This window comes from Rattus norvegicus, chromosome 11 (assembly GCF_021556685.1).
Source record: "Rattus norvegicus strain SHRSP/BbbUtx chromosome 11, alternate assembly SHRSP_T2T, whole genome shotgun sequence".
NCBI lineage: Eukaryota > Metazoa > Chordata > Mammalia > Rodentia > Muridae > Rattus > Rattus norvegicus.
Genome location: NC_141544.1, coordinates 49,334,768 through 49,356,818, shown reverse-complemented (window position 1 = coordinate 49,356,818; position 22,051 = coordinate 49,334,768). Strand labels below are relative to the sequence as shown.

The window sequence follows — 22,051 nt, the reverse complement described above, 5'->3', positions numbered from 1 at the left end:
TGGGATCCCACGCTCCCTCCAAGCTCCCCTAGGGCTATCCAGTCTTCCCTGCTCACTTCCCTGTGACATCCTTGCATGGGTACCTCACCCAGGGAGCCTCTGGCTTCTCTGGGGCCTGGTGGAGGATTCTGCAACTAGGGAAAGTTTACAACAGGAAGTCACCCGCCATTTCTAGTTAGTCTCAGCCCTCTGCTCTGTGGCTAAGCTGCCCTCACTGGTGTCTGTTTCTTCCCTTCCATCATGCAAGCACCGCTCTTCATGGCAGCATGTGAAGTGGATGGGCTCTGTTTTCCCTCTCAGGGCCTCCCTCAGGTCTCATAACCCAGGTGTTCAGAGCTTGATTTCTCTGGAAGTAGGAAGTCGTCGTTCAATGCTATGACTGGTGCCAGGAGAGGGGACCCAGGTCCTGGACAGGATCTCTACAAAAGGAAAATTGCCAAAGCCCAGAGCAGAGGCTATGGTAACATTACCTTCACCATTTCCTGAGAATGTGCCGGCTTGTACCATCTCTTCCCATCGTCTCTGCTACAGATTTCCTGTGGGTTGGTGGGTGGGTCCTGAGCTTCCTTGTGTGGTTACTTAGAATTCTGCGTTTTCAGTGTTGTGAAAACTTCCTGTCATCAACCTGCAAGGTAACCTCCCTGGCTGTTCTTTGTAATAGTCACAGTGTCCACATAAGCAAAGGGAAGTGTGTGGGAGGAGAGGTGCACCCCCTCCCCATCCCATCAAGCTGCCTGTTATCAGGATATAGGGACACTACAACCTGGGTGGGTCAGTCTTGCTATAACTCAACCCTCTCCTCCTGTTCTCTAGACAGCATAGAGTCTAGAGGTCCATATGCACCCTGTTCAAATTTCCCTATCCAGGGATACAGGGATGTTGCATGCTGTCACCAGTGAGTTTTGTGGGTTTCCGTTTTTACTGCGGGAGGGTAGGAGGAATCTTAGTCAATGCCTTGGAGAGAGAATAAATCTGGGAGGTCCTCGGGAGGGACTGGTGTGATCCACTCAGTAACCAAGTCCCTGGAAGACAACGTCAATGCTGTTGACTCTCGGACACATTAAGGGCAGACTAGAGGCTGGCAGAGACAGGGTCAGGGGGTATCTAAAATCAGCAGTGTCCTACAACCACCCTGCATCGCCTCCAGTATCACAGGGGCAAATAGAGTCTCAACTTGTAGCCCAGGCTGCATACTCTGATGACTTAACAACACAAAGTGTATAGCCCTGGCCTCAGCAGCATGGACCACACATATGTATTTGGGCTGAGTGCTGCATTTGTAACATGTGGTGGGTGTGCTATGTCTGTGTTGACATATGGCATGTGCTATGTGTGTGTGTGTGGATGGTAATATGGCATATGTCTGTCTATGTATGCGATGTGCCCAACTGTGAGTACCCACTCTATGCTTGGTGCCCCGGGGATCTCAGTAAGTATGTGGCCCCCCTTCATCCTCCTCTGAGCCTGATAACACTGGTATCTGACTTGTGTGGAACCTATCTGATCTTTACACCCTGTGGTAGCAAGGACAAGATCCTCTCCACTCTACCCACAGCAGACATTTGCACCCTGCACTTCAGACAAGTCAGCAGAGGATCTGTAGGCGGCCTCCTAGAGTCACCAAGCCCTTCCCCCTATAGGACACGCTGGGCCGGTGCACCCTGCTACCTATCCTAGCTGGGCTGCTGTCTCTGGGATCTGGTGAGGTTCATGAGGTCATTTCCACATGAGGTATTTCAGAAACAGTAGGCATACTTCATGGGCATAACAGCTCCAAGCCACTAGGAGCTGTAGATCCTGACCTGACCTCTCCTGGGTCTCTTCCCACCCACCCCTATTGACTCTGGAGCAGCTGGGGTGGGCAGAACCTATTCACCCAACCTATCACTGCAGCCCTGTACCAAGGACAAGATGGGCACCTGTCAGGACTGCATCCAGTCAGGGCCCAGCTGTGCCTGGTGCCAGAAGCTGGTAAGAACCACAGGAGTTGATTGGCAGAGTGTAGCATTTATTACTTCTTTATCTATTTCTGTCTCTCTGTCTCTGTCTCTGTCTTTGTGTGTGTATGTTGTGTCTATGTGTTTGTGTGACTATCTGCCTGTCTGTCTGTCTCTGTGTGTGTCTCTCCTTGTTTCTCTGTGTGTCTCTCTGTGATATCCCCAACTATGACTGCCCTATGACTGTCTGTCTTTCTCCTCTTGGTCTCTCTCTGTATGTCTCTCCCTGTTTTTCTCTGTGATATCGCCTGACATGATTGACTGCCTTCTCTGTCTCTTTCCTCTCTGTCTCTACCTGTCTATCCCTCCCTCCTTCTTTCCCTCCCCCAATGAATACATGCATTTCTACCTTGTTCAATATTCTGTGACTATCATTTGCCCAATGATGTGTCAGAGTCTCAGCATGACCATGGGCCACTCTAACTGCTCTGGATACCATCAAAATGACTTTCCCCATTCATTTTGAGTACTTTGAAGGGAGGGAGAGAGAGATGTAGGTGTATGTAGATGTATGTGCTCATGCACACAAGTAAAGAACGGAATAACACTCTCCACCTTATTCCCTTGAAACAGGATCTCTATGAACCTAAGCTAGGCTATGGCCAGAAGTGCTTGTGCTTGGGTTACAGGCACATGTGGCATTAATTTGTAGATGCTGGGGTATCTGAACTCAATTGTAGATGCTGGGGTAACCTTCACACTGTTGGAGGGAGTAGTTCAGGAGCAGGAAAGGGCCTGCAGCTCGTGGCTCTATATGACATGGAGCCCTCCAAGAGACCAAGGCTGTCTCCAAGGACAGGTATTCTTTAGCAGGATGTCCCAATCCACAGAAATTTCTATGCCAAATTTTAAGGGCAAGTGAGCAGGAGATAGGCCAGGGGCTTTAGTCCTTCATGGTCAGTCAGCTTCCTCCTGACACTGAGTCCTTTCCCCCCAGAACTTCACAGGGCAAGGAGAGCCCAACTCAGTTCACTATGATACTCCAGAGCAACTGTTGTTGCTGAAAGGCTGCACATCTGAGTACCTTGTGGACCCCAAGAGTCTTGCTGAACCCCAGGAGGACAAGGAGAGGGACCAGAAGCCGCCATCTCCATAAATGTGACAGTTTTCTTGAGACCGGGTAGGTTTGAGCTTGGGGTAGACCAGGCACATAGCATTTACAGGAGTTCAACCAGAGTCCCCTGTATCACTGTGGACAGACAGACAGACTGTATCTCAGTTCTTTTTCTGATGGTATAATAAAATCTCTACACAGACAGCTTAAAGCAGAAAGAGTCTGGTTCACAGTTCAAGGATGCAGTCTATCATGGTGGGGAAGTCCAGGCAGCAGAAGCTTTAAGCAGCCAGTCACATCACATCTATAGTGAGTAAGCAGAGGGTAATGGGTGAAACCATGACTCAGCTCCCTCGTCTAACTCATAGAGCCCAGGATACCAGCCAGGGAGTGGTGCCACCCACAGTGGAGAGATCCTTTTACCTCAATTAGCAGAATTAAGACAATCCCCCACAGGCTTTCCCAAAGGCCTATCTCCCAGGTGATTATAGATTCTGTAAGCTTGACAGTTAACAGGCAGACTCCTAAGCTTCCCAAAACCCTCAGGAGGCTGAAGCCGGAGGATCACTTGAATGCAGGAGTTGATTTAAGGATAGACACAGACACTCACATACATACCATGCACATCATAATTATGTATATGTTTTATATATGTGTGTGTGTGTGTGCGTGCGCACGTGCATATGCATATGTATATATAAATTTAAAAGACCAACCTTGTCCATGGCTTTGCCCCTTGCTGCCTCCAAGCAAGAACCCAACCTCCATTGCCTGTCTGTGGTCTACACTGCATGCCTTGCCTTGTCTCTCTTATCCCTGAATTATGTTTTTGTTCTGCTTTGCTTTGTTTCTTTAGAAGGGAGAACAGACTACTTGAAAACCACCGTTGTGTTCACTCTCAGAAGGCCAAGGTGCTCTTGGCAGAGTAAGGGTCATGTTAAGTCCTGCAGCCAACAGATTTAAACCAGCCTTGCCCAACAGGTTTGACCATGACCACAAAAATTATTTCAGAACACAGGCTCCAGAGTTCCTATGAGGATGGGGCCCAAGGAGTCAGGGTAGTAGATTAAGCCTTGGACAGGAGCAGAAGGCTCCACAGGCTGAGTAACTCACCCAACAGATTCACTACTCATGGATCTGGAGACTAGAAGTCCAAGATCAGGGTGCTTACAGGGAGGGTACTGGTTTCTCTGAAAACCTCTTCAGCCATCTGCTCAGTATCCCCACATAACGGACAGAGGCAGAAGAGTTCTTGATTCCCAACCCCCCCATCTTTTGTTAAGACAGGGGTCTCACCATGTAGCTCAGGCTAGCCTCAAACTCAGAGATTCTCCTGCCTCTGCCCCCCAAGTGCTGAGGTTAAAGGTGTGTGCCCACAGGTGTAGGGGTCAGTACCTTTTAGTGAGGCTAACCCAGGCAGCAATGGTTGAACAAACCAAGGGGACTGAGAACTCCTGGAGAGAGATGTCCACAGGTAGCACATGCTCAGTGGCCCAGCAGTGACACTCTTCTCCCTCACAGGTCAAACGGCAACATTCAAAGTGAACTTCCAGTGGACCCAGGACAACTCTGTTAACCTGTACTTCCTGATAGGTCTCTCTGGCTCGGTGCAAGGTCACCACTCCAATATCCAGACACTGGGCAGTGACCTGCTCCAAGCCCTCAGTGAGATCACCAAGTCAGGCCACAGCCACTATAGGCTTCTGGCTCAGCTCCTCCCCATATCCTGGGCAACTCCTACCCCCACTTAGCAGAGACAGATATCTGAGGGTCCTCAGGCCATCTGGAGTGTAAGTGGTGCTGGCCCTGCATCCCCTCCAGAGGACATGCCCAGTCACTTGACCCCAAAATTCAGCTCTCCACTTCCTTTCTTTCCTTTTTCATCTTTTTATATGCTCAAAAGACAGGAGTGATAATTTCTAAAAACACTAATGAGCTTCACAATATGTTGATTAAGCATCAGCTATAGCATAAAGGCAATAATCACAGTGAGCAAAGGCCATAGGGTCAGCACTCCACAAGCACCAACAAGTTCACAGAACATAACGCTTGTGTACATGCACATGTGGTATGTGCACATAAAGACTTGTGTACATACATGTGTGGTATGTATGTGCACATAGCTCCAACACATGTCCTGACTCCCCAGAACAGTGCTCTCTCTTTTCTGAATAGTGATGCACTCCCTCATACTTAGACATACACATGCCCATTTACACACTTATATATGTGTGCATAGGCAATACACGCCTACAGGCATGCTCACACATGTATAAGACCACACAGGTACATACATTGCCAGATACATAATCTGGTGACACACATGAACCAAGTATATCCATATCTAGACATGCTCACATACAGACAGGAACACATATGTGCGCACTGCCCTCAAACATATACACAATTTTGTTTGCTCACATGTGCACACATGTACAAATACCCACATGTACCATACTTACTTACTACAAGGTGAGTATCTCCCAGGCTCACCTCCCTGTCTTGGACCAGCCTTCTACCTCCCACAGCCCTGGTCTCCCAGCCTCATCTGTCCTTCTCAGACTTCGGATCCACTGTGAGCATGACCCTCCAGCACATCCAGCCATTTTCAGATGGAGCTGAAGAAGCAACTGGTTTCTGGAAAGCTGGATACCCCCCCCCCCCAAGGACGACTGGATGCTATGGTGCAAGTTGCCATGTGCCTGGTGAGCCTATAATCCCTACCGAGATCTGCAGACTTCCCAAATTCTGGAGCCTCGTGGGGATGCTACAAGCTGCTTTACACTAGCCAGTGTTCTCTCAAAGGTGCAAGCCCCTGGCTTGTTGTCAACCTAAGAAGACTAGTCCTCACTAGACCCCTAGAGAGCCACTGGAGGCAGACTGGGGGCGGGGGTGGGGGGGGAGGAGGCAAAGGGACCTGGAAGTTACCTACAGATTTTACTATTAGTCTGCGATGTCACTAACTCACCTGAAGCCTGCCTTGACCCTCTCAAGTGACCATTGTAAGCTGGACCTCACCTATGTCCTGAGTAAGGGGCCAATCTCACTTCCAAGCCACGACAGCAATCCCTGTGCAGAGTCCCTGTTCACTCCTGACTCCTCTCAGACACACACCAGCCTTCATCTGTCCCAGGCTCTCTTTATGTCACTGCTGCAGCAAGCTTGCTGCCCTGGCTGGGCTCTCAGCCCTCCAGCCTCCCTGAGGCCCTAAATGTATTGTGCTCTGATCGTGGACCTTTCCCATGGTGTCATACTACAGTGTATCACAAGCACATACTCCTTTGCAGGGATGATCCTGGAAGATTAGTCCCCCTGTGGTCTCTTCACTGGATTCACCTGTCATGATGGACGCCACAGTATTCTTCTCCTTTTGGGGGAAGGTTTTTGGGAGTCTGGTCCTGGAGAGATGGGCTGTGACAGTTTCAACTTTTTGGAAGCAGACATGTGTTTCATGTTCTCTCACCTCACACTTTGGGCATTTTAGCAGACTCACCAAAGAGTCAATCCTAACTCTATTTTTCTATTATCTGGAGGCTATGAAACCCCCAGAGGAGGAGAGGCTGTGGCTCCCCCTCTGCAAGCTGCCACACCTGGCTCCTTGGAGAGCCCAACTGAAAAAGCATAACAGGTAACTCCAAGACATTTCTTCCCCAGAGAGAAATCACTGGTGCAACAGGACAAGGTTTCTGGTGCTTGCCACTGACAATGATTTCCACTTTGCTAAAGACAAGACTCAGGGTACCAGACAGAACACCAGTGATGGACACTGTCACCTGAAAGACAGCATGTACAGGAGCCCAGGAGAACCTGTGAGAACCTTCCTGCCAGGGCACCCTCTGGGGCTCAACCCTGAATCACACACACACACACACACACACACACACACACACACACACACAGCAGGAAAAACAGCACTCTTACAGACTTGCCCCCATGCAACAGGGGGGAAGGGGTTAAGGGTCACGGTCACACAGGTCCAACTCTCCAGAGCCTTGGATACCTTTTTCCAACCTAAGCAACAAATTCAAGAAAATCTTCTGGAAGCTGTGATTGTGTTAGATCTCTGAATATCAGCCTCAGAACAGCGTACAGTGGTAGGACCCTAAGACACACTGAAGAGTCTCCCTGTTCTGCAAAACAAGTGGGAAGTCACAAAGAAGTAGAGATGGGCTAGAAGGACTCACTGAGAAGAACTAGAAGGACAATGGATCCACACAAAGAGGCCAAGTCTCTAGGGGATTGGGTGAGCTGGGAGGAAGAACTCTGCAGGCAAATCGCAGCAGGACTAATGGGAAGTTTGGAGAGACTGGATTGGAGGCAGTCTCCAATCCTACCTGAGTCTCAGTCTCCTACCTGAGTCCCGACCCAGCATGACAGCTGTGGGACCCTGTAGGTCACAGATGACTGGATATGGGCTAGGATGAAAAGCTCAAAGAGGTTGCCAGGAAGGATTCCAGGGACCCTGGGTCTGCACCCAGAGGCCAAGCACATTGCATATTCTGGTGTGTTCTCAACTGTCTTTCAATATCATCCATTTCTGATTAATTCTGTAATACATAGAGAGTCCTGCCACAGGACAAGGGCAGCCGGGACTTGAGCTAACACCAGAGTCCTCAGAGCCCTAGGCACTTGCTTTGAATAGGCAGTCTAACAGGATGTCTTTTCTTCCCAGGACTATCAGTCAGTGGTCCAGCTGGTGAGCAAACGGGCTGAAAACAATATCCGACCCATCTTCATGGTGCCCTCGAGGATGGTGAAAACCTATGAGGTAAGAGAGATGGTCTTGAGCAAGGGAGGCATTTCAGCTACAGGGTGTGGATCCTCACAAGCTCACCAAAGTTCTGTTTCCATGTGCCAGTTGAGGGACTATGACTAGAAGAGGACGTATGTCCAGTGGCCCAAAATGAGGAAGATGATAGCCATAGTCTACTTTTAAAGTCCGACCAGTTCTTCTAGGCCAGCAGGGTCCCTAGAGGAAAACCTCAGACCTAAGGTCTGCAGTGGGACAATTGGGGGCCTCAGATTTCTCCTCTTTGACAGTCAATGATAATCACCTGAGAAGACCACTATAGGGACCCCTAAGTTGATTCATCCAATTACTTAAGAAATCAGGTCCTCTAGGAGCAAATTCTCCCCCTCCGTGAGTGACACCCCTGACACTGTCCATCCTCAGAGCCAGTCACATGTTTTCCAAGTCGACTTCCCTTGTGTCTCATCTCTGAGGCTGTGCCTGCCACCTTATACAGCAGCCAGGTGCTGGGCTAGGCTGAGTATGAACCTGACTCCTGGGGGAGTAAAACACTACAGAGGCTGGTAAAGTGACATTTGTTGTCTGTGCATTGCTGAATGAGGACTCAGGGTTGGGTCACATCACAGGTCTCAGGCAAGCCTTGGTTGCCAGGACAACAGGAAATTCTTGCAGTTAGGTTTTCCAGGCTCTAGACAAGTTGGGGGAGGCGGGGCAGCTAGTCTACAGAGACACCAAGAAAGAAGAGGAGGCAGCCTGGAATACCTCCATAATGACCAGCCACAGAGAACAGTGGTTTGGCTCTGCACAGGTTGCCAGCCAGAGGATCAAAGAGGAGACCACCCCTTACCCAGGATATCACAGCTCCTATGTCTTCATCTGTAATTGGGCTATGACAGTACCCCTTCCTCATAGGGTTGTGGAAGATCCCAACTCGTTGCTGTCAGTGGCAGTCATCACACTCCCACAGACAGCATTGTGACAAGCAAGGACACCACAGATAGAAGACTTACCCCACTACTTCCTTTGCCTTGATGGGTCATTGGCCTCCCTAAGTATCTGTTTCTTGGAGATTGGTCACGACCACAGGAAGCATATGAGTCCCCTTCTGGGACTGTGAAAGGCACCCTGGTTCCCAGTTGAGGAGGCTTGAAACCCTGGTGACCCTAAAAGAGATGGTATACATTTTAGCTAACTCCCAGGAAGCCAGGCCAGTCACTAGCCGCAGCCCTCCATGGATTTGTGACCATCAGTCACATAAGGGCAATGCCCCAAGCCCCTCCACAGGTAGAGAACATAACCATAGGTCACATACGCTCAAGACAGATCTCCATTATAATGAGGTGCCTAAAGGCCTGGAGGCTTAGCCAATGAACTTTCCTTCCCAGACACTCCTCCCTGCAAAAGGTAATTTAATCTCCAGTCCACACTGAGAAGTGGGTACAGTTTTACTCATCCACTTTCCGCCATGACAATAACTGTCTAAAGTCACGGGCTGTTTTATTGAGATATGTCATGGAAAGCCACAGAGAAGGCCTTTGCCTACAGAGCCACCATTTAATCTCCTGTAGAAGGCCTCCCTGAGCTCCCAGCAGCTGCCACCAAGCTCAAGCCTACCACCATCCAGCTTCCCCCTATTTTCCCCCTTGGCCCTGGGCTAGACCCAGACTGTGGGCCCCCATTTCATTCTCAGCTCTTCTGTGGCATCCCAATGGATGCCCAAAAGCCCGAGAACCTGATGGCCCCAGCCTCCACAGCTCTGGCTGTGCCCTGCACTCAGACCGTACTTCTCCACCCCCTGAGCGGTGTCCCGAGGCTTCCCACAGCCTAATACCCGCAGTGTGGGGTAAGTGCAGTCAACTTCCCTTGTCCTGCCTCCCCAAGCAGCCCAAGCCCTGTGGTGGAGCAGACACAGGACTCCACATTAACCCCACACCCTTCTTTGTGCATGCGTCTGGATTTCAGACAGAACGACTTTCACAAGGCAGAACCCAAATTTTCAGGGGGGTGGTCCCAGGACCAAGACAGATGGAAGTGAGTTACAGAGAAGGTTAGTGGCCCAGCTGTTGCAAGCTTTCTGTGCTTCACAGAGAGGACAGACTCCATTCTAGAGAGTCACAGGACAATGCTGGGTAGAGAGGTGGCCTGACTGTCAGTAGTGTGTCCCTGGAGAGGGTGGCAGTGCTCCTTCTCCTTTGTGAAATATACCATCTTTCAATGACACTAGGGCAATGGTAGGGAAGTAGCCGGCCTGTCTGTTATCAGGAGCTCAGGCTGGACCACCTCCAGGGACATTCTAGGAAGCAGGCCACTCCTGCCAGAGCTGATTGTCACAGGGCTGTGTAACACTGCCACCATTGAAATCAGTTTGCTCAGACTGAGTCAGGCTCAGGACTTCCCTCTTCCTGTGATTTCACCACATTCTAGATCTGTGCCCTTACGTGCCCTGTGTGGGATTTCTGTCCACCATGCTGATATGCTGAAAATACTGTCCCGTGGTGAGCCAGGTGCAGGCTCCCTGTTAGTGACATCACCAGCTTGCCACTGGAACTGCCAGGAGCACTTACATCACACAGACACGAAGATGCCATGGGTCACATGTTGGCACTTGGCAGCATGCTGCTGGTACTCGTTCTGTGACTTGAAGTCAGGAGATGGTCGAGCATCATCCTGGAGAGTTTAGGAGACCCTCTGGGTGTCACGGGCCCTCGTGAGCATGGAGGCGTTGGTGGCACCAGGTGCCAGCTTGATCTTCTCTTCCAACAGAAACTTACTACATTCATCCCCAAGCTGAACATCAGGTAGCTGTCAAATGACTCCAGAACGTGACATAGCTCATCGGGAACACCTACAGTATGAGTCTCCTGGAGAAGCTGCATGAGATGATGAGAACTCCACAGTTAGCAAAGCCCTGACTTGGGAAACCCCAATGTCGCCCCCTACAGGCACCTTAGTCTTCTGGACAGACTCAGAGTGCAGGGCAGCTCCTCTTAGTAGTGTATACCACCCCAGATCTCATCTGGCTCTCCCTGAAACATGAGTTCTAAGCCCTACTCTAATGGGGCTCTTCCTTGTCAGCCACTATGGGGATATAAGAGGGCAGATGGCCAGGGGGGAGCAAGCACATAGTGCCTCACAGGCTGGAGGGACCTCAGAAACCACCTCAGCAAAGTTGCACCCTGTGTATACAGCCTTGAGAAGGAGGGGTCTGTCCATTACTGTGTTAAAGTTACTTGAGGAGAAAGCATATCATTTAGCTTAAACCTTGCTGTCTATCATCAAAGGACAGCAAGGCAGGAACTCAAACAGGAACCTGGAGGCAGAAACTGAAGCTAAGGCCATGGAGGAACACTGCTTACCGGCTTGCTCCCTGTATCTTGTTCTGACACTTTGCTTATACAGCCTAAGCCCACCTACCAGGGATGACACCATGTAGGGTGCATGCAGGGCCCTCCCACATCAATTAGCAATTAAGAAAATGCCCATAGACATGCCCAATCTGAGGAAGGCAATTCCTCAATTGAGGTCGCCTCTTCCAAGGTGACTCTGGTTTGTGTTAAGCTGACAAAAACAGATCAGCACAGAACCTCGTGCATGCCAGCCCCCAAACATGCCTCATGCAAATCCTGAGTCCATCTTCCTACCTGGTGTGTGGTCTGTCCAGCTGCATCTAGGTTCGCTCCCTTCGAGTCCCAGGGTTCTGGTAGACACCAGCATGCACCAAACACTGCTCACTGCTCAGGACCCATTTAGTCCCTACAGATACAGAAATCCACAGATGACAGGCATCCACAAATTCTGACCTAGGCTCCTAAGGGGCTGGCAGCACAAGTGTGTGATGTTACTGACCAAGGAAAGGTCTCATTTCCTTCTCTAGCCTTGTGAGCCTCAGGTGCCTCAAAAAGGCTCCTGTACCTGGTCACTGCCCAGTCATGTCTAGCTCTGTCTTCACAGGGATGAGTCCGGTGGCACCATCATTACATACTCAACAGATGTCATCTGTCCCTTCTCCTTCCACCTGTGTCTCATCTCTCATCACTTTATAGTAGTCTATCCCGCCTCCTCTGCCAACCCTAGTATTGAGCAGCAGGGATCACAGCTGTGTCTATGCTGGTCACCTGCCAGTAGCCTGTCTCAGAGCAAGCCATGGCATCAGCCTGCTGTCCCATCCTGACACATTCACTGAGCTCCCAGTAGATGTCTGTGTCATCAACACAAACAGGAGGGGCATGAGAAGTGCCACAGTACTGGGGGACAGGGACAGCTGGACTTGTGACTCCTGAGTTTGCTTGTGTCTGTCCCCAGAAACTCTCCTCCAGAGTCATCCTGGACCACAGCACCATCCCCAGCATCCTGACAATTACCCACGACTCCTATCACAGCAATAGAACATCAAGCACAGGCAAATCCAGAGGGAACTGCAGCCATGTACAAATCAATGACCAGTGAGCCTGGGATTCCAGCAGCCAGCCAGCTCCTTCTCCCTTTAAACACCACTTAGCAGAGCCCAGGTGCTATCATTGTGGTAATGTTAAGGAATGGGAGGGCACCTCCCCAGCAAACTCCAGACCCCTCCTGGAATAGCCCAGATACGCAGACCAGTGGGGTGCAATAACAACACCCCTTGGGGGCAAGTGCTAGACTCATAGAGAGATATAAACAATACCAGTTTGGATCAGGCTTTCTTACTTTTGTTTCATTTTATCTTTGGATGGAAACATCAAAGCTCTCCCAAGTGAGCAGAAGAAACATGAACTGTTTCCCCAACGTGCTAGATATACATTTGTTACCCAAGCTTTCCATGTTTCTTTTTTGCTTGTGAACTAACATCTCACACCAGACAAACCCATGCTTCTTTGCCAGTTCTTAGCATCCGTCCCCTCCTGCTGAGTGACACAGGAATTTGACTGAGTTTATTATATTTTTCAGATGTTTGCTTCTCACCTTTACTGACATTTCTACTCTTTCTTAAAGTACCATGCGGTTTAAATTTCTTTTAGATGTGACATCACTCTCCCTATGACATTCTGGTATCTTAGTGCACTGGACTTACAGGTACAACACAAGGGAAAACGTGCCCCACAAATTCAGTGTAAAACCTCCTGCTGTGTATATAATGAAAAATATTAGCTCCCTAGTCTGATTCTTGGAACTTGGATGTGGTTAATAAGGGCAGTGGGTACAGGCAAGGGTCTGGCCTTCCTGCAGCATGGTCTGCAGGGCATCCCCAAATCCAGAGAGAATCTAACAGCCCTCCCCTGACATCATTCTTGTTCCTCAACACCTCTGGGAGGAAAGGAGCAGGTCTGTGACCCTGGTCACCATGTCCCCCACCTGAGCCCCATCACTCCCCTATTGGTCACCTTCCAGGTTAACGTCATGGTTCAGAGTGCTTCCAGGAGCAGTTCTTTTTCATCCAGGCACTGGGCTTCACGGTTCGGTAACTGTGCGGATCCTTCCCATGTAAGTGCCAGTGCCGGGAGCAGAGTCGACAGAACAGCCTCTGTGGAGGCAAGGGTGTCGTGGAGTGTGTCTACAGATGAGGCAGGAAGGGCCAGCCTGTGACACAGCAACCCATGGGAAAGGTGTCTACTGGTGAGGTAATCATGACCGACCCACATCTTATTAGATAGCTTCTAGGCTCCATGGTGTGAGCACAGCTGGTGAGGAACCTGGGGTTCACACCCCCAAAGCCTTTGCTGTCATTCCCCAACCAGGGTAATCCTCAGCAATTCCAACCTCACTCTACTCTCTGACTGGCTGACAGGAAACTTCACTCAGCAGAAAACAGAGATTCAGAAGCAAGCAAGGACTGGGGACAAGACAGGTCAATCAAAGCTAAGAGATGCGGTCCCTCAGTCACCTGAGATCCAGTGATATTCAGAACCCACAAATAGAGGACCATTCGCACCACACAGTCTGTCTGTATGCTGCACTGCATGGTACCATAGTAGCCTGTCAGAGCAAGTGTTCAAGACCCAAGGTCAAGCTTATGCTTGGCTACTCTACTAAGGGCAGCCTCAGGAGGGATCTCAGTGACTACTGAGCTTCCGTTCACAGTGCTCGGGAGACCATTGAGAAAAGAACAAATGTGCTATGGCATACTTTCCAGGTGTTTAGAAGTGTGCAGGGCCCAAAGGGGCTGAAAGTGTGCCCATCCCTGGAGATCCTTAGCACAGCTCTTCCTACACTGCCCCAGGTGCAACTCTGGCTATGTTGGGAACTGGAGGGAAGCTTCCAGAAAGACAATAGTTCCAAGTGTGCTCGGGGCTGGGGTACTGCATCTGTGGGCAGTGTGTGTGTCACACCAGTGACATCCCCAACCAAGTGATCTCTGGGCAATACTGTGAGTGTGATAATGTCAACTGTGAGAGATATGACGGCCAAGTCTGCGGTGGCCCATGTGAGTGACAAGGGCCACTGGAGGTGGAGACTTTCTTGTCAGTTTGCACCAAGAGACATTGAGTGGAATGCTGGGATATACAGTGGATAGATGAGTGCTGGACTTACTAAGCCACACAAAAGCAGCAAGCCTAGGTGGACCTTCCATTTCTGTGAGGGTCGGGATTTGTCCTAGGAGGAGGGTAATAAGTAACTGTCCTGACTCAAGAGCTATTTAGACACAATATGGGGTCTGGATGAAAGGTAGCTTTGTTGCTGGAGGTAGGGGGCGTCTCCCTGGTCTCTGTATCTTTGCCTACCTATCCTTGCATGGTGTTGTGGGATTGTATGGGGTGATACAAGTACAAGCAGGCAGAAGACATTGTAAATATAGCACTATCCAGCAAGGGCCCAGGGCGGTGGGAAAATGATTCCTGGTTCCTACCTGCCTTCAGGAAGATGAGTCATGGCAACCCCGGTTGGTTTCCAGGGAGGGGCCTCTGTGCCTGCAGCCAATGCAGTTGTAAGGATGGTTTTGAGGGCTCAGCCTGCCAGTGCCGGACACCCACGGTGGGCTGTCCACGACAGGCTGATAGAGTGCAGTGGCCATGGTCGATGCCACTGTAACAGATGCAGCTGTGACCCAGGCTACCAGCCACCACTGCGTGAGGAGTGTCCTGGCTGTTTCTTTCCTGCTACAAGTACTAATAAGTGCCCTCACCTCCCACACTAGCCTCACTGCCAGGCCACCTGGGAGTCCCCAGGGACACTGCCACACCATAGTTCTCAGTGAGATCCAGCAGACCCAGCAGGAAGCCTTATTTTTGAGGGGAATCTTACCTCCCTTGGGCCTTTGGATCCAGTCTTGACTAGCTCTACCCTTCACTTCCTCCCAGGACCACTGTCTGTTTCAACCTCACCTGCACTGTTGTGATGGCCTCTTAGGATGACTAGGACTCTCTCCATAGGATCAACTTGTATGTGGACATCCTCACATTACATGCTGTGGATCTTGACAACCCCATGTACCCTGAGACGCCTGTTTACCCTTGCACACCTGTACCCCTTAATCATTAGGACAGCATGACCCACCAGTCTACACTCCCACACTATGTACCTTGACACAACTGTGAAGTCTTGCACACCAGTACATACTGATCCAACAGTGCAGCCTAACATACAAGTATGCACTCACACAGCATGCACACTTCATACACACACACACACACACAAAACCTCACACATCAATACAACTTATTCACCAGTATGCCCTGACACACCAGTATATACTCACATAATGTGCACCTTGACAAACTCACAGTCTTGTACATCTGTTTACCCTGATTCACCAGCACGCCCTAACATACAAATATACATTCACACAGCATACACCCTGACACATATGCATCCTTACACACCAATACACACTTATTCACCGTGCCCCCCCACAGCAGTACGCGCTCATGCATCATTCACCCTAACACATCTATGCAGCCTGACACCTGTGAAGTCTTACACACTTGTGTATCCTGATACATTCCTGTGTCTTTGCATAGTGCCGAAACCCCAACACGCCTGTGCACTTTGCCCATCCAAGTGACGTTTGTCTCATGCTCTCGGGTCCCCTCACCACCTCATTCCATCAAACTCATTCTCATCTTCTTCTCAGCTCCTGTGCCAGGTACTTGAGACACAACAGTACAATAAGACACAGAGTGTTGGAATCTGCTGCATTCACCCACCCCCTTGAATGACAAGACCCGTATGACTGAATGGGACTCAGAGGGCTGCCATATGACCTACACTCTATATCGGCAAGACCAGGATGACATCAATCCCATCTACATAAAGGACAGCCGAGGTGAGACTGGGCAGTGCCCAGATCCGGTGCAGGTGGGACATAATGACAAGAACTCTGGCCATCGGTGCCTCCGCTGATATCAAGGGGGCTGCAGAGGGAAGGGTCTCTCTCCTGTGGATAAAGATACATAGCAGCAAGAGGGGAACTATCCAGGATAACTGGGCAGGTATGTAGTACAAAGAAGCTGCCATCCATACCCTTACCTGGCCCTGTACTGAGAGATGGACAGCAGACAGGGTCCTCTGGGGGTAGCTCCAGTATGTGTTGAGAGGGGGACCACTGAAGCAATGACCATATAGTGAGGGCATCTTCTGTTTGATGGGAGGGCCCTAAGGGATTGTGCCTGTTAGCTGTTTCATGGCATCTATGGGGGATCTATGCCTCAGAGCAGTGGGGGATGCTGCTGTCTACAGCACTGTTGGGCCCCACTAAGCTCAGGTCCTTGATGGTAATGCCTGCAAACTGGGGGTCATGACCTGGTCTTCATGGGGTTCATATTGCAAAGAATATGCATTCCTGGCATGGTTCTTTCAGACAATGCTCTGCACAGGGTGAGGCTAAAACAGCAGTTAAAATGATTCATAGACCCCGTGGTGAGGGGCCCCTTCTCCTGGGGAAAAATGAAAGCACTGGGAAAAGGAGGTCTGTCATCCAAACGGGTTCAAGGTTGTTCCTGAGCACGCCAGGGAGCCATTAGGGGTTCCCAGAGGAAGAGTAGCAACATCTACATTGTCTTGTTTAATCCCAGCTAGCACCCAGGGTGGACATGACCCTCTCAGCGACAGAACTCTCAGGAAACAAGCTGGTCATGGTGCTGTCAGGGACCAGGTAGATACAGGGGTGGCATGGTCCTGACATGGTACAGGTTGATGCAGTTGGCTGGTTGCTTCCTTGTCAGGTGCCCACTGCCCTGTCAGTCAGTACAAAGTGGGTCTATACTGTCTGGGACCAAGAGGACGAGGTCCTGTCTTGAGCTGAGATGGACACGGTACTACCCAGTACTGCTGCTTGGTCAGGACTGAGAGATTGGAGATGGACAGGCTGAACTGAGCTGAGCTGGAAGGACAGACAATATACTTCATGAAGATGGTAGAATAGAGGACTTGGTAAGAGTTTGAAGGTCTGGGGTCCTCCAGCAGATGCGATGGGAAGTTGGGGATTAGAGCAGTTGGGAGAAGTGTTAGATAATAATGGCCAAAGACGTCAAAGATGCTGGATTTGAGCAAAAGTCAAGATGTCCCCACAGGCCTTCAGCGTGCAACTCCAGAATTCTAGTTCCCCCTGCCATCCATGCTTAGAGGACTGAAGGGACAAAGTAGCAAGGCCACTTGGGTAGCCACAGAATATGCAGCCTATAGCACACTGCGACTCTTACAGGACAGAGACCTGGAGTCCATTGTTCCCCAACCCTTCCTCAAGTTGGGAACCCATGAGAGTGGGGAGAGGGGGCCCCGACTGTGTGAGGAATCTGAAGCTGAGGACTTGTCCTAAGGCCATAGCACGGACCTCCTTAGGGGTTCAACTGTGCAGTGAGATGGCCTAGGGCCTCTCAGGCATGACCCTAACCTCTGTGAATAAGGCCAGGCCCAGCAGCCTTTAAGTATCACTGGAGCCACAGGGACTGGCCTTGATTCTGATGGAGGCTGAGGCTGGATTCTCTTGCATACTTGTGTTGTGGGGCAGACAGCAAGTCTCTAGAATGGGGACCTCTTAAGGACTGAGTGACGTACAGAGACTATAGACTTTTGGGTAAGACTCACGCTATTGATGGATCATGCTTTGTCCTTAGTGTGTGCAGAAAGCTCCAGTGCCACCACTTACAGTAGGTGTCCTGCCAGCACTGCCTTCCTGCTGGTTCTCTATATGATCCCCCTGAAACAGCCAAGCTCTCCAGAGAGGATGGGGCTCAAAGCACACTGGCACAGCGTGCGTGGCTAGGCTGTGTGAGCCTGCACCTTCCTGTCCTCTGTGACTTCTCACGCTGAAGGCCTGCGCACACCCTGCCCCAGCAGCTCAGGCGAGCGTGCACACTACGACCTCTCTACCCTTAATGTCCAATCCATGGGAAGATCTTCCACTCCTGCCTTTCTCCTCAAAGCAACGTCTTTAAACCGGTGGCCTCCAAGACAGCCCCAGAAGCCCTCCCTGTGCTAATAAGGACATGTTTGGTTTCTCCCCAGAAGAGCCTCGTTTCCAAGAACCCTACCATGAGGAGCCAGTGTGGAATGAGGAGAATAAGGGTGAGGCACCAGAACCAACTGGATGGGACCAGCAAACCATGCCTCCTCCATGCTATGACCGATCAAGACATGGCTTACATGCACCACCGCACCACGGGAACGCCATCACAACAAAAGCTGGTGTGCTGTTTCTTTCCACAGTGACCAACCTTCCAGGTCTTCTGTGGACTCCTCTCCAGGGAGAGCATCCCCTTCTGGCCCATGCAGTCATTCACAAGGCTTGAGAAAGAAACTTCCTAGGTCTTAGCAGTCCAGACATATGTTTTTCTGTGTGAAAATTAAGAAATCAGTTAAATTAAATGCAAGAGTAACTTACATGTTTAATCTTTCCCCTGTGTATGCACAGAGTGCATGTGAGTACATGTGGGCAGGGGAAGGGGCAGGAGACAGGTAAACATTAGGTGTCTTTTCCAATTGCCCTGGACCTGGAGTTCACCAGCTAGTGAGACCAGTTAACCAGTGAGTTCTAGGAACCCCCTTTCCCCAGAACTGGAATTACAGACACACACTGTTATCCCCAACTTTTATGTGGGTTCTGAGAATGCAGGTCACCACGGCAGGAAAGTCATGATAACCAGAGCATGCGGCAGCCACTCATGGTACATGTGTATGGAGGGAGCAGAGATAAATGTGAATGTGAATGTTTGCTACTTTGTCCCTTTTTATTCAGCCTGGACCAGCACACAGGATGGCGCTGCCAGTATCTGGGGTGGATCTTTCCACCTCAGTTACACCCCTTTGGAAATGCCCTTCAGAGTGTCTCCTGGGTGATTCCAAATCTAGTCAAGTAGTCAATCAAGATTAAGCACCACAGGCCACAGCCATGTCATCAACTCCCCCTGGTTTCTCAGATTGCTGTGGACCTTGGACCTCTCAGCATCCACCATTATATGAGTCGACTTCTTAGGGGAAAAGAGGGTAGAAGGGAAAGGGTATGGAAGGAGTTGAAGAGAGGGAGAGAAAGAAAGAGAGAGAGAGACAGAGACAGAGACAGAGACAGAGACAGACAGACAGACAGACAGACAGACAGACAGACAGACAGAACAAGCATACCTGTGTGTCTTGTTTCTCTGAATAGCCCACACAAACTCATAGGGTAATGGAAATCACATGGTCTGGCCTAATGGTAACTGATGTTTTAATTCACCTTTTACTGCATAGTTTGGAGAACCTGTCCCCACAGGCTCACATGTTTGAACACTTGGTCCCCAGCTAGTGGTCTCATTTGGGAAGGTTGTGTGATCCTTCAGAAATGGAGCTTTGTTGGCAAAAGTGAATCATTTACTGTGAGAATGGAATCTTGAGGTTCTGAAGCTAGGGCCTAATTCTTGTTGACCCTCTGCTTCCTGACTGAGGATACATTGTGGCCATCTGCCTCCCAGTCCTGTGCTCATGTTTGCCCCACCATGATAAAATGTATCACCCAAATGTATAAGCCAAAATAAGATTTTTTTTCTTCCTTGGATTGTTTCTGGACAGACAGTTTGAGAAAAATAACTAAAATTACCTGATGCAGGATACTTTGTAATGACACTAGCATTTAATTGGTAGTATCACAGAAGGCTGAAAGTCAGGCAGGCAGTGTACTCAGGATGTAGTAAACCTGTGCATCAACTAAATCACATCAGCATATCTCTCTCTGTCTCTCTCTCTGTCTCTCTCTGTGTCTCTCTCTGTGTCTTTGTCTCTGCCCCCCCAAGTGACTAAAATGATCATGATCAATCAAATGACTTCATCTGATCTAATAATTTTCAAAGGCCTCAGTGTTAGCCACAACTTTGGCATTAAGTCTCTACCCTCTTGCTGCCATGAGCATGTGATTTGGAAGTGCGAACCCCTCTAGGAGTTTGGGAGCAAACAAGCTTCAAGCCACATGTGCACACCCATTTGCACTGTATGTTCAAGCCATCAGTGACTGGATTTTACTTCTAGTGTCATGCTGCCATAGGTCAGTAATAGGAGCTAGTGCATAATCAAAGCACCTGGAGGTCTTTGCAAGCTCTCCCTCAGAAGGTCCTCAGGGACCATCATCCATGCTGGGATGAGCTGAGGAAGAGTTGCTGCAAGGGAAGGCACATTCATGACATTTCCCTCAACCTCCATTCTGGTTTACCTGCTCCTCACTAGGCCACCTGTCTACCGTTTGACCTTCCTCAGAGCCACCCTTTGCTGAATGCTGGGTTTTTCTTTCCTCTTTTTCCACGTCTTTCTTCTTGATGATCTCCATCACCCTCCCTTCCATGATGAACCAGTGTAGAACAAACACCCAAACAGTGCTCTTCCAATCTTCTCCTGGATTCTATATTACATGTTTTACCTCTCTGTACTTATTAGTTAGGCACTGCAAAGAACCCAATGACAACAATGTGTGTTCTTTCTAATAAATATCTTCAGTCTACTCTTGACCACACTTGCCTCTCTGGGTCAGCTTTGGTGTTCCAGGATACCCATTCCCAAATGCCTGTCTTATCATGATCTCTTCCTAGATTTAAGCAACCCTAAAGAGACAAATTTACAGAGAATTTAGCACCCTGTGAAAACAAGGCCCCTCCCCATCCCCCTGTCTTAGTCTGTGATGTATTGCTGTGAATAGATATCAAGACTATGCAACTCTTAGGAAGGAAAGCATTTAATTGGGACTGGCTTGCAGTGTCATAGATTTAAGTCCGTTATCACCATGGCAGGAAGCATGGTGGTGTGAAGGCAGACATGGTGGAGAAGGAGCCAAGAGTTCTACATCCAGATCTGCAGAAAGCACTGGGTCTGACTTGGGCTCTTAGAACCTCAAAGCCCACCCCCCCCCCAGCGTGACACACAACGTCACATACATCTAGTCCTTCTAACTAGTGCCACTTTCTGATGATTACGCATTGGAGCCAATGAGGAGCATTCTCATTAGAACCACCATACCTGCCCAGATCAACCAGTTTCCTCACCCCACTCACGACCTTACTTCTTGGTAAGGAAACTAAGAGCCTTCTTCTTAAAACATTTACTTAAACATGCACACAGAGGACTCTCCATTATTGAGTCTCTTGACACCAACCTGTTCTGTATTTTGGACTTTTAGATGGCATAAACTCCAGATTTATTCCAGGATCCTACTCAGAAGATGACCTTGTTCCTTTAATGATAAAATGAGAAGTCAGGAGTCTGCAGGGCTATTCTAAACCACTACCGTCCCGTGCTTGGGACTTTCAGGTTAGGGGTTGTATATTTTCCAGGGAGGAGGAAGAAACCTTGCATTATTTTTCAGGTCCCTGTTGTGCCTGATCTCATTTGTCCTGAAGAGGTAAATAGGTAGGAAGAACACCCCACACTTTTTGTTTGTGGGCAGCTTCGCTCCTGTGAACCTGTAAGAGAGAACCCCTGTACATCACCTGCAGTGGACTGCCCGTCACTCTCTGGCCTCTTTGTGAATTTGTTTCCCTGTAATCCAGAATCCAAAAACAGCTGCAAGGCCACACCACTCTTCTATATGCCATGTAGTTTGCTATAACACCAGAAAGTCTAAAGCCGCACCAGAAGGTGTAGTTTTCCTGCCTCCCTTTTCAGCTCTTTTCCCTGATCTTTGTTTGCCCAACCAAGAGTCAAATAGATGAGAAAAGTGGGGCGCCATCCCCGGAAGCAAAAGCACCTGAATCCCATATCCCAACTCAACTTCTTTCTGTCTGTGGCTGGGGTAAAGCATTCAGACACAGCCCTTCTCATTTTGTAGCCTCCCTCTTGACAGCCGCTTTGAGTCTTCCCTCTCTGCTGCAGAGTCTTGGG

General features: G+C 49.6%; 1 pseudogene; it reads left to right on the top strand.

Annotated features, from left to right (window-relative positions):
* The window catches only part of Itgb2l-ps1 (integrin beta-2-like, pseudogene 1), a 45,061-nt pseudogene extending 26,557 nt beyond the window's left edge, over positions 1-18,504 (top strand).
* Positions 18,505-22,051: the final 3,547 nt, after the last annotated feature.